A 12,343-nucleotide genomic window follows, 5' to 3' on the forward strand; every position below is an offset into this window, starting at 1 on the left:
GCAATGACTTGTGCCACATTCATGTGCTCCTAACTTTTTCATGTTTGTCAAATAAAGAATGGTTAAAATTCTTTGAGCCTTTAAAAAATGCACCTGATTTGTCTGCTAGATGTGGATGAAAGCGGCAAATCTTGCACCACATTTCAGTGCGCTCATTGTTAGCTTCAAGCCATGGCACATCTTGGAGCCACTTTTCTGAAAAAAAGTATTTTCTTCGGCTCTGGCTCCGGTTGGCGTTTCTTAGCTGGTGGCGGCACACCAAAGAAACTGCTTAATGTCTGGGTTTTTTGGGGGGGACATTTAGCTGGTGACAAGAAACACATGGAAGGTTGAATGACACGGTCATGTATGCAAAGGCACTTGGTAACGCAAGTGTCACTAGGCATTCCTAATTTTTGTCACGCATGCTAACTGCGTACCAGTTATGTGCACCCCTGTCTATAACACACAGACAAACAACCACTCACTCAATAACTACTATCAAATTATCATGTCTATTCAACCTAACATACATGTTTTAGGTCTGTGGGAGGAAGCTGGAGTACCTGAAGAAAACACACACATGCACAGTTAAAAATGCAAACTCAGCCAAGTCTTTATACTAGGAACCTTCTGGCTGTGAGACAACAGTGCTAACCACCATACCACTGTGCCACCCATAGTAACTCATATAATAATTGATAATATATGGACAGAAGTATATCCTGGAATACAAATAACATATTCATCCATTACTAAAAATGCATTTAGCTGTCAAGTTCTGCAATCTGTATTTACTTACCTAATTCTCTCCCTAACAATCAACAATACAAATTCTCCCAGCCCCCAGAAAGACTGGGTTATCATTTCCACACTGGTTAGCCTTTAGTCTATCAAGTGTGTTGTTATAGCTAACAACTACTGCAGGAAAATGGCAAGTTTCTTTAAGGTATTGTTCTGTGTGTTCGTAATGCTTGTAACCGTGGACTATGCTTCTGAAGATGAGATTAAGATGGGAGTCTCTGGGAATAACTAGGTGAGGAGCTATTAATGCCTTCATATACCAGCTGCCATAATTTTGTACAGTTCTATATTGTAAACAAAGCCAGTTTTACACTGTAGAGTTTCCATAGGATTTAGAAGTTTCAGATTTCTTTAGTCATATCATATGATCTGACTTATTTGATGTTCCTACTGCTAAACAAAACAAAGTTTGGTTTCTCAAACTATCCATAATTGCTAGTAATAAATGCATCGGTTTGTAGATACACCTTCTGTATCTTCATACAAAAAATCAGAACAAAAATATATGAATAAATACATTTTTCAGAAGAAAGCCACATCTTGATACATGCTGGTTTAATATAAGAAGCTAAAATATGTCCCACTATGTTGTTGGTTGAATCTCAGATTTGTTTAACATATGCAGATATAAATTAAGTGTGAAACCATTGCTTTAATGGTGGCCCTTGGCTGGTGGTATGTGAGGAAACATGTATTCCATTGTAGTGTACCTTTGCTTCAAATAAATAACATCCTTTTTTTTTAAAGGAATGTCCTATTAAACAAAAACAACAAAATAACAAATGCAATAAAAACCCAGTCCTTCCTCACTGTAAATATTTCACTGAAATTCCATTTAAAAGACAGGGTAAGCACTCTCGTCACCTGACCACTTTTTAGCCAATGAGCTTCAGTTTTCACCCCTCCCCCTCACTTCGTGACTTCCAGTTGAGGAGTATTGACGCTTGGCTGTGAACTGGTGTGGAGACGCTAACAGGTAACTTTAAACTTTTGAATTTTTCCAGCTTTGTAGTCCAGCAACCAGTTAGATTTAGTTTTGTCAAGGTTTTTCTTTGATGTATATTCCTTGATTAAGTTTTGTATTTCAAGCTAATTCAAATGCTAAATCTAGCTTTTTTTGATGACACGTTGTGTATTTATTAGTCAAGGTTAAATACCTAGTCTAACACATATCTTTTTAGTTAAACTGTGACATTTGAAATTACTGAGATGTTATTATTTACTCATCCCACTGTCTCCAGATTTTAAGCAATGCTACAATATACGTGACATGCTATTAATGAGACATTTCAGATAACCGTGGTAGCTAACATTTAACTCTCTGGAGTGCAGATCACATGGCCAATTTATGGTTTATCAGCAACATGCGTATCAGTTTTTTAAAATGTGTTGATGGGCCAAGTAAAACCAGAGTGAAGATGTCATCACGTTTAGTGCAGGAACAAATAAAAACGTGATTTCCTTTAAAAAAGAGATAGATAGATATATTTTTACCTCTCCTTCCCTATTGTGGTGAATAAATGAACAAGAGCTGATCAAACAATTATATGGCTGTTTTGGTTGTTTATTAATAGGGAAACTTGTGGGAGTGATGGCAGGAGAGAGCGGTGTCTATAACAAGTTTTGAGATGTGAGAGATTTGTGACATTAAGTGTGTCTGGAGTGTATAGTTAGTTTGTAGTTAAATCTGCGTTTGATTGATTGTTTTGTGTGTCAAAATGGTGAAGTGAATGTCACCCTGACCCTGGCTAAAAAGCTACCAAAGGCAGACTGAAATCTAAACGCTGTCTCCAGGTGTGCAACAGGAGTGATACACTAATTGCCTGCATTTTTATGTAAACATTTGTATAGAATGTGGTTTGTAAAATTTGTACATATGTTTTAGAAATTTGAAATTAAGTAATGAGAAAAAAATCACTAAACATGTTTGTGGTTTTCATAGTAAAAAGTATAACATTTTCCTACTCTGATTTTATGTTTTTGTGTAATTTTTTTAGGTCAATTGTGTTAATACAATATGTCAAAATTACAAAATAAATGTAGTCAGACATGTGAGGTTGTTCTGTAAAGAATGATGCCAAACAAGGCAAGGAAAACTGTTTTTACCAGCGAAATATAGAGGTATAATCAAAAGTAGTCGAAAACAGCCAATTATACCCTTGAAAGCACCTTCTGTAAAAGATCAGTTTTCACTGTAAACTACATTGAGAAGTATTATACAAATTGTACATTTTTTTCCCTTTTCTGAGACAGTGCATTGCAATGAGGCAGCAAAGAGAAAAGATTAAACCCATAGATGAAGCTGATGTGCCCATGGCATCGTCCTCCCTCAAAGATGATGAGCAGGTGACTAATTTTCTGCTGTTGTAATTATTGCAACCTAGTCTAACACATATCTTTTTAGTTCAACTATGACATTTGGAAATACTGAGATGTTATTATTTATTCATCCCACTGTCTCCAGATTTTAAGAAACGCTAAAATATATGTGACATGCTAGTAATGAGACATTTCAGATAACTGAGGTAGCTAACATTTAAGTTTCTGGAGTGCAGATCACATGGCAAGTTTACAGTTTATCAGCAATATTTGTATATATCAGTTTTTTAAAATGTGTTGATAGGCAACGTAAAAGCAGAGTTATGATACATAATTTCACATTTTTTCCTGAAAACTGTCATCACGTTTAGTGCAGGAACAAATAAAAACGTGATTTTCTTTAAAAAGTATAGATAGATAGATATAGTATTACCTCTCCTTCCCTATTGTGGTGGATAAATGAACAAGAGCCAATCAAACAATTATATGGCTGTTTTGGTTGTTTATGAATAGGGTAAACTTTTGGGAGTGATGGCAGGAGAGAGCAAGACAGCGCTCTCTATAACAAGTTTTGAGATGTGAGAGATTTGTGACATTAAATGTGTCTGGAGTGTATTGTTAGTTTGTAGTTAAATCTGGGTTTGTTTGATTGTTTTGTGTGTCAAAATGGTGAGGTGAATGTCACCCTGACCCTGGCTAAAAAGCTACCAAAGGCAGACTGAAATCTAAACGCTGTCTCCAGGTGTGCAACAGGAGGAGTGATACACTACCTTTTGTCAGGCCTGTGGTGTGTCCCTCTGTTCTGTCTTGTGGTGGACAGGAACAATTTTGATGAGTGGCACAAATAATTTGTGTGACATCTGATTGTTTTTAAATAATAATAAATAATAATAAATTTTATTTATAGCACATTTCAAGACACCCAAGGACACTTTACAATAGGATGAAACGCATAATAGAACAATGACAAAATAAGAAACAATAAAAACAAAAGTACAAGATAAAATTAACAAACATTGGGTTCACAGTGGACATGCAAATTTGAACAGGTGGGTTTTGAGTTGAGATTTAAACTGGGGGAGAGAACCAATGTTTCTTATATCTGGGTGTAGAAAGTTTTACAGCCTGGGAGCAGAGCAGCTAAAAGCTCTGCTTCCAATGGTGGTGAGGCGGAAAGAAGGCACAGCAAGCTGGATAGAAAAAGATCGAAGTGAGCGGGCAGAAGAGATAGTGGTTAACAGGTCAGAAGGGTAAGGAGGAGCAAGGTTATGAAGGGCCTTGAAGGTGAGCAGAAGAAGTTTGTATATTATTCGGAATTTCACAGGGAGCCAGTGAAGTTCCTGAAGAACAGGGGTGATGTGCTGGTAGGAGGGGGTTCTGGTGATAATGCGAGCAGCAGAGTTCTGAACCAGATGAAGCTTATGGAGGGATTTATGGGGGAGACCATGCAAGAGAGAATTGCAGTAGTCAGTACGGCAGGTAACGAGATATGGACAAGAATGGACGGAGACTGGGTGGAAGAGAAGGACGTAATCTGTTTATATTGCGTAGATGGAAATAGGCTGAACGGGTGAGATTATTGATGTGAGATTTATAGGAAAGTGAACTATGTAGGATGACACCAAGGCTCTTAACCTGAGGAGAAGGGAAAACCAGTAAATTTGTAAATAACTATACAAGAACCACCTGAGGAATTTCCTGCATTTTTATGAAAATAGTTGTATATAATGTGGTTTGTAAAATTTGTACATATGTTTTTAGAAATGTGAAATTAAGTAATGAGAATGAATCGCTAAACGTCGTTGTGATTTTCATAGTGAAAAGTATAACCTTAACCTACTCTGATTTTATGTTTTTGGGTCAGTTATGTTAAAACAGTATGTTTAAAATTAGAAAATATAGTAGTCAGACATGTGAGGTTGTTGTGTAAAGAATAATGACAAAGAACGCAAGGAAAACTTTTTTTTAAAGGGGAAATATAAAGGTAAAATTTAAAAGTAGTCGAAAACAGCCAATTATACCCTTGACTCCAGAGGGTTAGCACCTCCTGTAAAAGATCAGTTTTCACTGTAAACTACAGTGATGAAGTATTACACAAATTGTACTATTATTTTTTTCTTTTTCTGAAACAGTGCATTACAATGAGACAAGCAAGACACAAGTTTAAACCCAAAGATGAAGCTGATGCGCCCGGGGCATCGTCCTCCCTCAAAGATGATGAGCAGGTAACTAATTTTCTGCTGTTGTTATTATGGCAAAAATAACACAACATAGTTGTTTGAATGTTGATAGTGAGGTTGGTAGACACAGTACTTACAGTGCTGGTTAACGTAAGATACATACATTCTGAGGACTGTGTGTGTTTTGCATGTGTAAATCTATCGAAAGATGGGCTCCCAAGTCCACATGTAACACAGACCCTACAGTGTATGAAGCTGTCAGGTACATTATTAAGAGGACTGTGTGTGGATACTGTCGTGTGTTATCTTGGTTTACACTGAGGAATTAATTTTCTATCAATATTACTGCATTACATTTGCCTCATTTATGTCACTAACCAGTGTAGCTACGTAACTGTATTGTAAAGTCTCAACGTATCTGTGTTGAATGGATGTTAATGCCCTTTTGTGTTTGTTTGCACAACGTTTCAGGGCACACTGATCTTCCTCATGTTGATACGCCCATGGCATCGTCCTCCCTCAAAGATGATGAGCAGGTAACTAATTTTCTGCTGTTGTTATTATTGCAACAATAACACAGCAGTGGTGTTTCGATATTGATAGTGAGGTTGGTAGACACAGTACTTACAGTGCTGGTTAATGTAAGATACATACATTGTGAGGACTGTGTGTGTTTTGCATGTGTAAATCTATCGAAAGATGGGCTCCCAAGTCCACATGTAACACAGACCCTACAGTGTATGAAGTTGTCAGGTACATTATTAAGAGGACTGTGTGTGGATACTGTCGTGTGTTATGTCGGTTTACACTGAGGAATTAATTTTCACTCGGTATTACTGCATTAGATTTTGGCTCATTTATGTCACTAACAAGTGTAGCTACGTAACTGTATTGTAAAATCTCAACGTATCTGTGTTGAATGGATGTTAATGCCCTTTTGTGTTTGTTTGCACAACGTTTCAGGGCACACTGATCTTCCTCATGTTGATATGCCCATGGCATCGTCTTCCCTCAAAGATGATGAGCAGGTGACTAATTTTCTGCTGTTGTTATTATTGCAACAATAACACAACATAGTTGTATGGATGTTGATAGTGAGGTTGGTAGACACAGTTCTTACAGTGCTGGTTAACGTAAGATACATACATTGTGAGGACTGTGTGTGTTTTGGATATGCAAGTCTATTGAAAGATGGGCTCCCAAGTCCACATGTAACACAGACCTTACAGTGTATGAAGTTGTCAGGTACATTATTAAGAGGACTGTGTGTGGATACTGTCGTGTGTTATCTTGGTTTACACTGAGGAATTAATTTTCTATCAATATTACTGCATTACATTTGGCTCATTTATGTCACTAACCAGTGTAGCTACGTAACTGTATTGTAAAGTCTCAACGTATCTGTGTTGAATGGATGTTAATGCCCTTTTGTGTTTGTTTGCACTATGTTTCAGGGCACACTGATCTTCCTCATGTTGATACGGCCATGGCATCGTCCTCCCTCAAAGATGATGAGCAGGTAACTAATTTTCTGCTGTTGCTATTATTGCAACAAGACCACAGCAGTGGTGTTTAGATGTTGATAGTGAGGTTGGTAGACACAGTTCTTACAGTGCTGGTTAATGTAAGATACATATATTGTGAGGACTGTGTGTGGAATCTGTCGGGTGTTATTTAGTTTACGATAAGATAAGATAACTCTTTATTGTCATTGCACAGTTATACATAGTACAATAGTACAGTGAAATTGGAAAACTGTCCTACGTCGGCACTACATATAACACAACACGACACTATACGACACATCACAACGCAACACAAACAACACAAACAACACAACACAGTATAATAACTTAGTAATAAAAAGAAGAATAAGTGTATTTGTATTGCACACTGTTATTATTGCACATTAATTATTATTGCACCTTGTTATAAATATAAATATTATTATTGTTACTGTTTTTACCGTTGTTACCCCCCCCCCCAAAAAAAAGTCCAGGTAGGTAGCCAGTCAGGTCAGCTATTTGCATTGATTAGGGCTATTGCCCTGTTGTAAAAGCTGTCCTTGAGTCTATTTGTTCGGGACCTCAGCAGCCTGAACCTCCTGCCAGACGGCAGCAGCTTAAACACCCGGTGTCCTGGATGTGTACAGTCCCGTAGGATGCTGCGTGCCCTCTTGAGACAGCGAGTGCTGTACAGGTCCTTCAGGGAGGGAAGAGGATGTCCAATGATTTTTTGGGCCATATTGATGACCCTCTGGAGTGCCTTTCTGTGTGCTGTGGTGCAGCTGGAGAACCACACACCGATGCAATATGTCAGCACACTTTCAACGGAGCAGCGGTAGAAGACGGTCAGCAGCTCCTTCTTCAGGTCCATTTTTCTGAGGATTCTCAGAAAGTGGAGATGCTGTTGGGCCTTCTTTAAAACCGCAGAGATGTTAGAGCTCCATTGGAGGTCTGTGTCTATGTGCACATCCAGAAACTTGAAACTGGAGACCCTTTCCACACACTCCCCGTTGATGCTGACAGGCTGCAGCTCAGACTTCCTCCTTCTGAAATCAACTACCAGTTCTTTTGTCTTGTTGGTATTGAGGTCCAGGTTGTTATCTACACACCAGTCTGACAGCCTCTGAACTTCAGCTCTGTATGCCGTCTCATCTCCCCCAGAGATGAGCCCCACCACGGTGGTATCATCTGCAAAATTGATGACTGCGTTGTCTGGGTGGGTACTAACACAGTCATGTGTGTACAGAGTGTACAGTAGGGGACTCAGTACACAGCCTTGTGGAGAGCCGGTGTTAAGGCTGAGGGCTGAGGAAAGATGAGGCCCCACTCCAACTCTCTGTACACAGTCTGAGAGGAAGTCTCTGATCCAGCAGCAGGTGGTAGAAGGAAGTCCGATTTCCAGCAGTTTAACTATTAGTCTGTCCGGGAGTATCGTATTGAAAGCAGAGCTAAAGTCAACAAAGAGCAGCCTGGCGTAACGGCCCTGCACTTCCAGGTGAGAGATGGTGGTGTGGAGCGTTGTAGCAATGGCATCTTCAGTTGATCTGTTAGCTCTGTATGCGAACTGGAGTGGGTCGAGTGTGGGTGGCAGGCAGGACATGATGTGACGTCGGACCAGTTTCTCGAAGCACTTCATTATAACAGCAACTGGTCGGTAGTCGTTGAGGCTGCTAATGTTGGTACGCTTTGACAGCGGGACAATTGTGGCTGACTTCAGGCACGGCGGGATGCAGGACTGGGACAGTGAAGTGTTGAAGATCTTAGTGAAGACCCCAGCCAGCTGGTCTGCACACTCTTTTAGGACCCTTGCGGTTACCCCATCTGGTCCGGCAGCCTTCCTGGGGTTCACTGCCCTCAGTGTGCGCCTCACCTCATATTCCTGCACTATGAGGCTTGGGCTGCTGCTGCTGTCTGATGTTTTTGCTGCTGCTGCCTCTGGTCCCTTCACCTCAAAGCGTGCGAAGAAGTGGTTCAGCTCCTCCGCAAGCGCCGTGTTACCCTCAGTCAACGTGGTATTGCAAGGTTTGTAGTTGGTTAAGTGCTGAACTCCCTGCCATACCTGTCGTGACTTGTTGTTGCTGAAGTGGTCTTCGATCCTTCTCTTGTACGCTGCCTTGGCTTCTCTGATGCCTCTTTTCAACTCAGATCTGGCTGCACTGTAATGCATACCATCACCGGATCTAAAAGCGGCGTCACGTTGCTTCAGCAGGACCTGGACCTCTTTAGTCATCCAAGGTTTTTGGTTGGAATACGCCCGGAGACGTATGTCCACAGTGACACTGTTGACACAGAAGTTAATATATGAGAGCACTGATGTTGTGTGCTCTTCAGGGTCCTGATGTTCGAACACGCTCCAGTCCGTGTTTTCAAAACAGTCTTGCAGCTGATGTGATGCGCCTTCTGGCCAGGTGTTCACAGTTTTTGTGACTGGGGGGGGCTCTTCTCCTAACGGGAGTGTATGCAGGGATCAGCAGCATGGACATGTGGTCTGACAAACCTAGATGTGGTAGAGGGGTTGCTCTGTAGCCTTTTTGGATGTTGCTGTAGGCTTTATCCAGTGTGTTTTTCCCCCTCGTTGCACATTTAATATGCTGTTCAAATCTGGGGAATACTGACCTTAAATCAGCATGGTTGAAGTCCCCAGCTATAATGTGCACTGCGTTTGGATGGGAATTCTGCTGATTGCTTATTGTCTTGTGCAGCTCCTCCATGGCCGAGTTAGCATTAGCATCGGGTGGTACATACACGGCCGTTACCATGACAACAGTAAACTCGCGAGGTATGTAGACGGGTCTGCACTTCACAGTCAAATATTCCAAATCCGGGGAACAATGGCTGTCTACAGTCTTTGTGTTTTTGCACCAGCTGTCATTGGTGTAGATGCATAAACCCCCTCCTTTGTTCTTACCGGAGTGGCCGTTCCTGTCGTGTCAGTGGGCCGTGCAGCCTGCTAGCTCGATAGCCGAGTCCGGAATTGATGGCTGCAGCCAAGTCTCTGTGAGTAATATTATGCTGCTGTCCTGTACACACTTGTTGACTGCAATCTGTAATCTCAGCTCGTCGATTTTGTTGGTTATGGACCTGACGTTGGAGAGGAAAATACTCGGAAGCGGTAGCTTAAATGGCTGTTTCTTTAGCCGTGCTAGTGGGCCCGCCCTGCAGCCATGCTTTTGCCTCCTTTGTTTACGTTTCCTCTTTGTCTTGCCGCTGGGAAGAACCAACCACGGAGACCCTGGAGCTCTCATTATGTCCTCCGGAATGCTGTGAAAGTGGTGGTAGTCCGACGTAATGCTCCTTGCACAGCGTAATCCCAAACTTAGAAGGAGCAGTGAGCCGCTGCGTCTGTGCGCGCCGCCATATTCTTCCATATTCTTTACACTGAGGAATTAATTTTCTATCAATATTACTGCATTACATTTGGCTCATTTATGTCACTAACCAGTGTAGCTACGTAACTGTATTGTAAAGTCTCAACGTATCTGTGTTGAATGGATGTTAATGCCCTTTTGTGTTTGTTTGCACAACGTTTCAGGGCACACTGATCTTCCTCATGTTGATACGCCCATGGCATCGTCCTCCCTCAAAGATGATGAGCAGGTGACGAATTTTCTGCTGTTGTTATTATTACAACAATAACACAACATAGTTGTTTGGATGTTGATAGTGAGGTTGGTAGACACAGTTCTTACAGTGCTGGTTAATGTAAGATACATACATTGTGAGGACTGTGTGTGTTTTGGATATGCAAGTCTATTGAAAGATGGGCTCCCAAGTCCACATGTAACACAGACCCTACAGTGTATGAAGCTGTCAGGTACATTATTAAGAGGACTATGTGTGGATACTGTCGTGTGTTATCTTGGTTTACACTGAGGAATTAATTTTCTATCAATATTACTGCATTACATTTGGCTCATTTATGTCACTAACCAGTGTAGCTACGTAACTGTATTGTAAAGTCTCAACGTATCTGTGTTGAATGGATGTTAATGCCCTTTTGTGTTTGTTTGCACTATGTTTCAGGGCACACTGATCTTCCTCATGTTGATACGCCCATGGCATCGTCTTCCCTCAAAGATGATGAGCAGGTGACTAATTTTCTGCTGTTGTTATTATTACAACAATAACACAACATAGTTGTTTGGATGTTGATAGTGAGGTTGGTAGACACAGTTCTTACAGTGCTGGTTAACGTAAGATACATACATTGTGAGGACTGCGTGTGTTTTGGATATGCAAGTCTATTGAAAGATGGGCTCTTCTTAAAATGAACAATTACAAAATGCTGAAAAAATGTGCCTTTTGTAATGTTCACTTTTCTGCTTTGAAATTGATTTGCATAAATTGTAAAGGTGAGGATTTTTGTTCAGTCATTTTAGATGATTGTCTGTCAAGATATAACAAGTGGAAATTTTTACCCGTAATACTTAATATTTTATGTTTTCATCAAAAGAGAGAGAGGTTCCTCATGAGTCTTGTTTTGTTGAGTATGCCATTAGAGTAGACTGTCCTACATCGTCTTCGGTACAGGTTGTTTTGACTTTCAGAGGAATGCAGACAAATGTTTGCCTTCCATCACTGGATCTTGAATGCATCCTCAAAGCATCTTGGGTATCTTTAGAGCTTTAGTTAATGCTGGTTGCATGATGTCTGATCACCCAGAACTTGTGATAATGCTAGCTCTGAACTGGGTTACTGTCACAGTACAAAATCGCATGAGAATAAGAGTGGGGGAAATGACAAATAATTTCTTGACAAGCTAAGTAAAAGAATCAGAGGACAAAGCGGAAATGGATTCTTTATGATTGAAAGTGGAAAAAAGAAAAACATTAAGTATGATATGTTGAAACTGGATGGAAACAAATGTCAGTTACTGTTTTTCTATAGTTGTGTGGTTTAGAACCTAAATGACATAGTTGTTTTGTATTTCGGTGTCCTGTGGCTTTCACATAGAAGTTTTATCTTTAATAATTTCCTCTGAGTTGTTGTTTTTTTTTTTTTTTTTTTAAATGAGCTTGATGTGCTGATCAGAATGTAGCTTTTAAGAGATTGTCTTCATCTAACATGGCAAAAAGATGAAGCCCAGTGTAAACCTAAAGCCCCACATATATATGTTTGTAAAAGTCATTTAGTTTGCAGTAGGGCTGGGCCATATCATACCGTTCACAGTAATACCGGTATAATTTTGGGCAACGATAAGAAAATGAAATATCGCAATAGAATATGGGTAAAATGCACATGCGCAGTGCCTTTGTTTTCATACGCACATTGCGGATAAAGCATGGCGGAGAATGAGAAGAGCGAAAGTGGATCGTTAAATGAAACGGATGAACCAGAATTGGTTTGTAAAAATGCTGCAACTTCAGTGGTGTGGAACTGGTTTAGCTTTCGTCCGTCAGATACACAACAAAGCACTATTTTTGGTAGAGCATGCTAGCGGGCGTCGTTATTACCGTGTTTTTTGGAAAATACGGCACACTTAAAATCAATCCTTTGATTTTTCTGAAAATCAACAGTGCCCCTTATAATCCCGTGTGCCTTATGTATGAATTCTGG

General features: G+C 40.2%; 1 long non-coding RNA gene across 1 annotated transcript; it reads left to right on the forward strand.

The window, feature by feature from the left end:
- The first annotated feature begins 1,714 nt into the window (after window positions 1-1,714).
- Window positions 1,715-12,048, forward strand: LOC120433229. Its single transcript, XR_005608405.1, has 8 exons — window positions 1,715-1,759; window positions 3,037-3,129; window positions 5,235-5,327; window positions 5,754-5,818; window positions 6,246-6,310; window positions 6,737-6,801; window positions 10,320-10,384; window positions 10,811-12,048. It is a non-coding gene; the product is annotated as an uncharacterized LOC120433229 (long non-coding RNA).
- Window positions 12,049-12,343: the final 295 nt, after the last annotated feature.

This window comes from Oreochromis aureus, linkage group 15 (genome assembly GCF_013358895.1).
Source record: "Oreochromis aureus strain Israel breed Guangdong linkage group 15, ZZ_aureus, whole genome shotgun sequence".
Lineage (NCBI taxonomy): Eukaryota > Metazoa > Chordata > Actinopteri > Cichliformes > Cichlidae > Oreochromis > Oreochromis aureus.